This window comes from Ostrea edulis, chromosome 3 (genome assembly GCF_947568905.1).
Source record: "Ostrea edulis chromosome 3, xbOstEdul1.1, whole genome shotgun sequence".
NCBI lineage: Eukaryota > Metazoa > Mollusca > Bivalvia > Ostreida > Ostreidae > Ostrea > Ostrea edulis.
The window spans coordinates 56260400-56270386 of record NC_079166.1 but is presented as its reverse complement, the minus strand read 5'-3'; the positions used below and the strand labels follow the sequence as shown (position 1 = coordinate 56270386).

The 9987-nt window shown below is 32.9% G+C and overlaps 1 long non-coding RNA gene across 1 annotated transcript; it reads right to left on the bottom strand.

Annotated features, from left to right (window-relative positions):
• Positions 1-3177: 3177 nt before the first annotated feature.
• LOC125673468 (uncharacterized) lies at positions 3178-7927 on the bottom strand. Its single transcript, XR_007369546.2, has 4 exons — positions 7711-7927; positions 5465-5641; positions 4111-4183; positions 3178-3268 (listed from the first exon to the last, which is right to left on the bottom strand). It is a non-coding gene; the product is annotated as an uncharacterized LOC125673468 (long non-coding RNA).
• Between the last annotated feature and the right edge of the window lie 2060 nt (positions 7928-9987).

Below are 9987 nucleotides of genomic sequence, written 5' to 3'. Positions count from 1 at the left end.
TTTTTTTTTTATTTTACTAAAGAAATATTTTTATTAGTCAGTAATACATATTCCTTTGCCATTGGGAGATTTTGAGAGATAAAAATGGTTGCCATCACTTTCACAGCAAATATGCCCCTTTAAATTTATAATGTTGTACTACCATGTATTATATGTCAGCCTGAGTAGCTCAGTGCAAAGGTACCAGGTTCAATACTCAATTGTGCTAAATATTTTTCTCACCTTTTTTGGTGACAGTAAAATCCCATTCATATACTTTACTGCAGTACATATCAGCTGATTTTACATTTTTTACTTGCCACAACCAGGAACTATAAAAATATGTTAACTCTAGACTAATTAAACCTGAGAATTTTGTAAAATGAAAATAGAATGCAAGTGAATTGTACCTGAAATGTCACAAAAAAAATATTTTTTATTTATAAACGTGAATGACCTTAACTGAAACTTACAATTCTTGGTTAAAAAGTATTTTTTTCTAGTTTGGAAAGAAGCCAATTTCATTACAAGGGGAATGGTTAATGAAAAAATACTAAAGTTGACCTTGGGGTCATTTGAAATCTTTTTCTTGATATGGGCTCTTGGGTTATAAATCATTAAAATTAGAAATTGTAGGTGATACTTAATGATATCTTCCCAGATATGGTGTACGGTAGATGAATATACTGTAAAAAAAAATCAGTATTATCACAATTTTACAGTTTATTTAACTAACAATTATGTTGCATGTATTTTTCAAGCCTTATGAAATTTGATTGCAGTGTAATGACAGTTGTTTATTTAAATCAATGTAATACTATTATTTTTCTAGGTATATGGGTACATTGTTGTAATGGCCTGAAAAATCTTTTGCGAAACCGAGAAATGTTCATCTTCCATTGCCATGATTGTGTAAAAGGACGAGCAGAGGAATGATTCAAAAATATATGGCAGGATTAAGAATCTAACCCATGGCCCGTAGTCTGGTACTTTACCCACTGACCAATCCATGATGATGGTCCATCTGCTACATTGATGTCATCTTATATATTTATTTATTCATTTATATCATATGGACATTTAAAAATTGACAGTAAAATAACAAAACGTTTGATATTCAGCAAAATAGAATTTGTTACAATACATGTTTAAGAAATTAAGTACATGTACATGCATTGTTATGCATACAATTATGTACATGTAATTACATGTATATTTGTTAATAGATAAATTTTTAGATGAATTTTCATGTTGTTATTGATATTGACATGTACATGCATTACTTCCATTTCTAGAATGATTTTAACATCTTGATATTAAAAAGATGACATAATAAATAAATCTTAAATATTTGTCAACAAAGTTGTCTGGTGGGTTAAAATTTGTAAAGAGGAGCATTAGTACATATGTCGGTTTAATGTGAGAAGCCTTCAGAATGAACTTTTATCAGTGAAATATTTGTAAATTGGGGGGGGGGATGGGCTTCAACAAAATAATATGTATGTTGAAGGCATCATCCTTGGAGTTTGGTAATATACACTGCAAAGACTTTACCTAGCTGATCACATATAAAGGTCAATTACATACAAATCATGAATGGTAGAAAGATTCATATATATGCATTATCAATGAAGGTTTGACTCCTGTAGGATTATAGTTAAAGGAAATGGCATTCTGAAAGATTGAAAGTCTACACATGACTACACTAGTAGGCATCACAATTGCTCTCTGAAACAAATTACACAAAATTGTATTCTTGGAATGAAATGCATATCTTTTTTTTTAAAGAAATATTTATTTAGAGGCTCTTTTCCCTGTTGTGTAAGTTACAATGTAACAAATAGTTATTTGGACTACCAATATTTGCTTATAACCACAAAGTAAAGATCACATATCTATAAGTAGAAATAGTTTTTCTATAGCTGTCGATCACCATGTATTCTTGTACACACAGTGGCTCTCTTCTTTTCAAATCTAAAACATTGCATGTTTGATTGCATATAAGTACATTAATTCCACCATGTTTGGAAAATTAAAAAAATGTATTTCCCTGAAAGATGCTAGACCTACCCTATATAATAGATAAATGGCATTTTTTTAAATAACCTGCATGACTAAAATAAAAAGCTTCCCAATTATTTCTAAAGGCAAGGTTAGATCCACCCAGTCTGATTAAAATCAAATTTCGCACTTTGCTCAATATCCGGACAGCGACTGTCCGTATATCGAGCGAAGTGAGAGGTTTGATTTTAAATCAGACTAAGATCCGCCACAAGGTAAATTAGATCGGGCTCAAAATTTTGAGAATTGTCACACAATTGCAGATGATCTCAAATAAAACGATAATCTGAATAAATACAATTAATTTGTGTATTACTAACCAGCTTATATGCATCTGGAGGGTTTGTAAGGTCTTTACGCAAGAAATTATCGATAAAAATGACAAGTCGCCATTTGCTTTGTTTATTCTTAAAGTTACGATCAGCTTACGTGTACTAGTATAGCACACGTAGAGTTACGCTCATTTCTGACGTAAATTTACGTCTACGACTGTTCATGAATACCGTCCCACACGTAAACGTACGCTACTTCTAGATTTACGCTACGTTTACGTCTACGAACTTTAGTAAATATGGGACCTGAGGTGGGATTTATAGTCTGAGCTTCACCCCTGCACTCTGTTTTCAATAGTTAAGCGTAAGTCGGAGGAGGGGGCCAGACGAATGAATTTAAACGTATTTAATCCTAAACAAATCTTTTTAACCGAACTGGAATGATGTTTGCCCTACTTTCAATGTTGCATTCTTTATAGGAGTTATGAAATTGATCACTGTTCGATATCTTCACTTTTTCACGCAATCATTTCATTGAAGGTGTATATTGCACATTTGCTTTGAAATTAATAAGTTAATTTGTCTTCTATGTAACTCCTGTCTTTCTATTTTTTCACATTGGTAGCCTTAAGTTATTAAATGTCATTACATGTGTCATTCGATACATCGAAACAAAAATTCCATGGGTTACCTTTGCTGTTACTATCTAAGCCGAATAAAGATATTTAATTGATTTAAAATTTACACATGCATGTTTATTTTTTATATAAGATTTAAAATTTTGTCCATTATGCCTGTATAAATATTGAAAACTGTGATCAATGCATTATGCATTTTTGCAATATAATGAAAACATGACACCATGGTGATTTAACATTTAATTCATTTTTAAGAAATAAGGAAAATGCAGTTCATTCTTTTTTCATCACGTTGATTTCAAAGACTTTCATCTCCATCTACAATGGAAAAAATAAACTATCATTTCAATTATGAAAACCCAACGATGTTGTGCTTGTCACTCATCAAGTCTAAAAGTATTGACATAAATAAAAGTGAAAATCGCATGTTATTAATGTTATGCATGTTCTGGGCATCAAGAGTGAAACGGTTGAAGTGAAATTAAAATAGTAGAGATGCAGCTTAAGATGATTGCTGTAGAATTCTTATATTTCATGTGACATATTTTTGTGATTTTTCAACATATTTGTCTCCTATCAATTTACAACATCAACGAAACATTAAAGTCGTATAATATTTCGATACACAGACACCGCTTTTACAAATTCCTTTTTGATAAATAAAATTCTGTCACTCATTGAATTGCCGACATTTGACTTTTCCAGACAGAAATGAAAATGGAAAAGGAAATAAAGTGTATTTCTACTTTAAATGCATTTCAGAGCAAACATAAGGTGACAGTTCACAGCTATGTTTTTGTATATGGCATATTATGTGTTTTTACATATCATTATGATATCATACATGTTATTACTATGTTTAGAGAATATTGTGGCGCAATACTTACAGTATCACACAAATTATGTTAAAAGATAAAATGTACAAATATGTGTATTAAAAACATCTTAAAGTTCCATGTTCTCTCATATATTCAAAACGCTCTCTATGTACATTTAATCTACAAGTTCCCTACGTGTTATCGTACGAATTAATGTTCATGAATTTAATGACATAGAGTAGCAAAATGCCACTTATTCAGAACAATCTACGCAGGTTTTAAAGTACATGAATTTGATTTTAAACTATATGCCAGAAAACAAAAATGTTAACGGAATATTACCATTTTATTGATGTTTAAATCTCTGCTTAAATCGCTCGTAAACGGCACTAGGTTCTTTGAATTTGAATGAGGACTGAAAGAAAAAAATATAAATCAAATGTAAGCTGAATAAAATCTGTTGTAAAAATTGACAACGTACTTATTATGAATGTAGGCCTACAGACAATTAACAAAAAATAATAATTAAAAAAGGAACATCCTCCAAAAATAAAACAATGAAACAAACAAACAAAGTCATCCCTGCATCTAAATTGCAGAAACGTATTCATGCAGTGCAGGTTTAGTAGTTTTTATTTTTAAAAATAATTTTAACTGGAATAGCCAAAGAGAACCAGCCATTTCCATGTACGTCATGTGGTACTGAAAGTCATGTAAATGTATTTATTTGAATTTTCATATCAAATTGGATGCATTATGTCTTAAACATATGGTTTTGACTTCTACATGTATCTTATTCTAAGTACTTTGGAAAATTATGTTGATTGTTCCCATAAAAATTAGCTATATATTTTGGTTTTGAAAGTTCTTAGTTTGATATGCTAATGAATGAGTAAAAGTACATTTCCATGACCGTTTACACACACACACACACACACACACACACACACACACACACACACACACACACAAACACACACATATATATATATATATATATATATATATATATATATATATATATACCATGCCTTCATCTGAAATTGACCGTTGCGGTGGTCTAGATTGATTGATTGAGGTCTTCGGGCACACTCAACAATTTTTAAGTTATATGGTGGCGCCCAGTTTTTTATTGGTGGAAGAGAGAACCCAGATACAATGTACCTGGGAAGAGACCACCGACCTCCCGAAAGTAAACTGGGAAACTTTCTCACTTACCGGCGCGAGCGAGATTCCAACCCGCGCCGACAGAGGTGAGAGATCGTGTGATTTTGAGCGCGATGCTCCAACCACTCGGCCACGGAGGCGGTGGTGTAGAGGTTAGAGCGTTCGCCCCGCATGCGGAAAGCCGAGGTTCAAATCCCGGCCGCGAGAGTCCTAGGTCGTTAAAACAGGTAGTGACAGTTCCATCGCCAAACGCTTGGCATCAGGTATGAATGTCACGGGTCCCCGGAGATGACCTTAAAACGGATGCCCCTTGTCACAGTAGGTGTGGCACGCTAAAGAATCCTCACTGCTCAATGGGCGTAAGCGCCGAACAAAAGCCTCAATTGGAAGCCCTTCACCGGTCTTGGTGACGTCTTCATATGGGTAAAAAATTCCCGAGTCAGACGTTAAGCAAGATACAAGCAATCAATCAATCATCTGAACGAGCTTGGGGTAGCTTTTATCAATGTAAACTCTACAAGTAACTCACCGAGGATTCTCTCTTTCTACGTGGTATCATAAAATTGCACGGAAAGCCTGGACAATATCTTGCGCAGCCAGGTGAATCGGTTCTGTACTCACAACAATACCTTCCGCATCGAGTTGCTACTGTTACCCGAACAAACGCTAAGCAGATAAGTAGGCAGACGAGATACACCAGCTTCATCTGAAATAAAAGAATTGGAGTATGGGAGTGTTGTACCATGGGGAAGATGAGATCCACTGATTTCCAATTATCATTGTATTTTGATGAACCTTATATAAAACTATACAATACATAAACAGGGAATTTCTGATTAAGAAGTATATGATTACTTAACTCATAATCATCTTGTATGGTTTAGATGAACAAATCTAGATTTTACAATAGGCTTATCAATTTCCTAAAACAAAGTTTAATGATGAATATCGACTTCTTACTTGCAAACATGAGATTCTACTTCATTTACAGACATTTGCAGTTTACCTCAATTCATAAACTGAAGTCAAGCGGTTAAAATGGCTGTGAAAAGTGAAAGTGTAAACGGTTTTACAATTTTTAGTCACTTTGAGACATTACGGACTTCAGTTTATGAATTGGGGTAAGAAATGCAACTAAAAAAATGATATTCAATGCAGCACATTCTAAGTAATAGCTTGTTACAATGCTCAAACATTCTGTTTAGTCGTATAGTGCCAGCTAAACGTGAACCAACAATAATAGGCATTTTTCCGTATTCATTTTTGCATACCTTGGATAGTATACGGAATTTAGGGATGGACTTTGGTAGTGATGTAGATTGATTATGTATGAATATATTACAATACACAGTAGAATTTTATACCATGTGGTTTATTGTTTTTACATCGGCTAACTTGGGTACCTTTTATTTAGAGTTCTTCACCTTACTCTTTGATAGTAAATTCGAACTCAAGCGATATAATTGCCTGTGATATTTTCTATTACATTTTTCTTAATTGTAGTACATATGCATACGTTTTCCGCGGACGTGTCGTAGTTAACCTTTTCGAGCTTGTATTACACTGTTTTGTGTAGATTAATACGCAAGGTACATTGCATCTTTGCCATAAGATTTAAGGTGTCATTTGTTTCAAGTTTAAAAACCACATTGCTAGAATAGGGAGTATCATTTAAGTTTTTCTTAGTGAGTATTCGTTTCGTTTTGTGTATTTCTGTATCATACGTAGTATTTGTCTGATGATTTTATCTTAGGTATTTAAAATTGACATCTAACGGTCACTATTATCTTCAATACTTAAAACCAAAAAGTTGCTGATATAAACTAGGAGTTGAGAGGGTACAATTTCAGTTGATCCTCACCATTATAATCTTGAAACAAATCTAAAATATTTAAAAGTATTTTCGAAGTTAATAAATATTTTACTTTTTTCTTAAAATAAAATGGATTTTTAGAGTAGTTCACAGTATAGAAATTTAGAATTGTTTTGATACATGGGGAACACTAGTAGAATGATAATATAGTGAGCTCTTGTCAAATCTAATTTCTCAAATGAAACTTTCTAATAAATACGAGTGTATATTTTCAAGCGTTAATATCGGAACAAAGAACTTGATACATGTATGTTGAATGATGGTTCATGGGTCTTTTCTAGATGAAACGATTTAATCATTTTTTTTCTGGTTTATGTTCCCCTAATGCATGTGGAGGGAGTTCATCATACGTGCGTGTATTGGTTTCCTTAGCTATAATGGATTTCTTAGCTATAATATATCTCGTGGGGATCAGGGTTAGGATAGGTCTTTCGGATGAGACCGGAAAAACTGAGGCCCGTGTCACAACAGGTGTGGCACGAAAAAGACACCCCACACCCACCCCTACTCAAAGGTCATAAGTGCGAATAATATGCCTAAATTGTGCAGCCCTCCACCTGCAATGATGGTGATGTCTCCATATGAGTGAAAGATTCTACACAAGGACGTTAAACAATATACAATCAATCAATCTTAGTTATACTGTGATGAGGAAATACAAATTCTTACAACTGTAAAACATTTTAATATATACGCAATGATTTCATTTTATAAAACTAGTATGTTACGGTAAATTTCATATGAGAAAGCTGAAATGGGGAACACTCAGTACATTCTAAAAGAAATGACAATTAAAAATTACTAAAATGAATCAAACATGGGATTATTTTCAAACATTTGACAACAAATAAATTACATGTATAAGTTTGTGTAAAAGCAAATAAAGAGTAATTTTGTCATACCTTTTCTGTCGATGAATGTCTTTGTCAATAATCTTATTCGACACGCCGAATTTATACTTTTACGTAGAATGCTTGACACACATATCTTGGCCTTGATCTATTGACAAGTTCCCTTCTCTATGATACTGTACTTGTAATTAAGTTTTACTGAGAAAAACATGCATTTAAAAGAAAAGAGAGAGCAACGTCAACAGTTCAGAGTACACTCTAACATATTGCATCATTAATACAGTGAGTTATATATTGGTGTTTTAAAGCAGGAAAGGAAACAATATGCACCCATCTTGACCTTTATCGAGATACTTATTTTATGTGAACCAGTCCAATTAATGAAGGAAACTGACATGAAGTATTTTCGGAGAATTAACAAACTTCATGTTCGCACGTCTAAAAACAAATGCATACCTTTTCCATATATGTGTATTAGACGAAATGCTTGGATCACGTGTGCCTTTACTGCAGAAGTCGAGAACTTCTCATGTCTTCAATATTATATGTGAAGTTTGTTGTTGAGTTGGGATCGCAGTGTACATGTATAAATAACACAACTAGTTTCCTAAAGAATGTTATGAGGGTCAACTGTATTTTATAATACCATGAAATGAATACCCGAAATCCCTTGGTATTAAAACAATTCAATGTGATACTTACAGTGCATTTAGGTTGGTACCTATTTATATTTATAAGGGTTGGCTGTGTTATGTTCTCTTTGTCACATATCTCAAAAGGTACAGACGTAGAGAAATATTTTGCAAAATATATTATGTAATTTTGCTCTAAATCGTGAAAACCCCAAAACATAGAGATATATTATATTGACTGTAAACAATATGCAAATTTCCCGAATAACAACAAGTACAAAACATATTCAACTTGTTTAAATAGGTGCCAGCAAAGCTATACATAATGACAAAAGAAGTAGGTGGAATGCAGCAAGCTATCTGATAATCTCAAGGTTATTTCAGATTCCGAAAAAAATCAATGTCAATGAAGAAAACGATAGAATCAAAATGCATGTTCAAAAGTTTACAAATCAATCTAATGTTTGCCCGTTTGCTTTAAACTATACTTATTAATTGAAGCATTACATGAAACATACAAACATATGCAAAATTAACATTATTCAGAAACAAGTGCTAGCACTTATATAAATCTGTCTCCTATTTTACATTAATAAATCATAATCGTGTTATGGTTATGGCAATAACATACATATGCGATTCGTCATTTACATGTACATACAAAATAATGATAGAATAATGGTGATGATAATGTGTGATGGGGTTGTGTGAATATTTCAACATCATTTGGAACATATACAGAAGGCAAATATTAGAATGCAAGCGAAAGTATTGCTGATATATCAGGTTTAATAGGGTATAGCAAATCTTTTACTTTGTATAATAAATTTATTTACTGATTGAAATATAGTTATGTTTTCAGGTACTGATAAGTGTGAATTTCCAAAAAGCAGAGTATTTGTGTTAATGTTACACAATTGTGTTAGATTTAAAAGATATCGGGCCCTGAGTTAATGGTACAATGGGCATTCTAAGAGATATGTTGCTGTCTTCTACTTCACCACATAAGCATAAAGGACTGTCGAGAATATTTTTTTTAATAGATGGTACTTTAATGAACTGGAATTCATTCGTAGACGTGCATGTAAAATCTGAGCAGGTCGTGAACCTGTGAGAAAGTATGGCGGAGGGGATTTAATATTTATGTTCAAATGCCTTTTGAGATTTGATATTGAGGGGTTGTTTTTCACATCGTCAGGAAGACTATTCCACAGAGAGATGCTACTGGGCAGAAATGAATTTTTGTATTGCGTGGTTTTACATTTGGTTTGTAAAATATTGTCGTCTTGTCTTGTGTTATGCGAGTGAGATTCATATATTTTGGGACGAACAAGATTACATAAGTACTCGGGAACAAGGCTGTGGACCATTTTGCGAAATTGGATAATTAGTTTTTTCCTTCTGCTTTCAAGTGGTTCCCAACCCAATTCTTTGTGAAGATTAAGTATATTTGTACGTTTGGTACCCCCAGTTATGATTCTGGCTGTTCTTGATTAAGATGTTCGATTTTATGACCAAGTTCAGTAGAAATAGTATCCCATATTACGTCAAGATATTCAAGAATAGGTCTGATAAAAGAAAAATAAAACTTCTCTAGTGATATCCTATCTAATATATGGCAAATTGTCCGTAGCATATTTAATCTAACAGAAGCTTTGGAGAGAACTGTATGAACATGAAATGACCATGACCCATT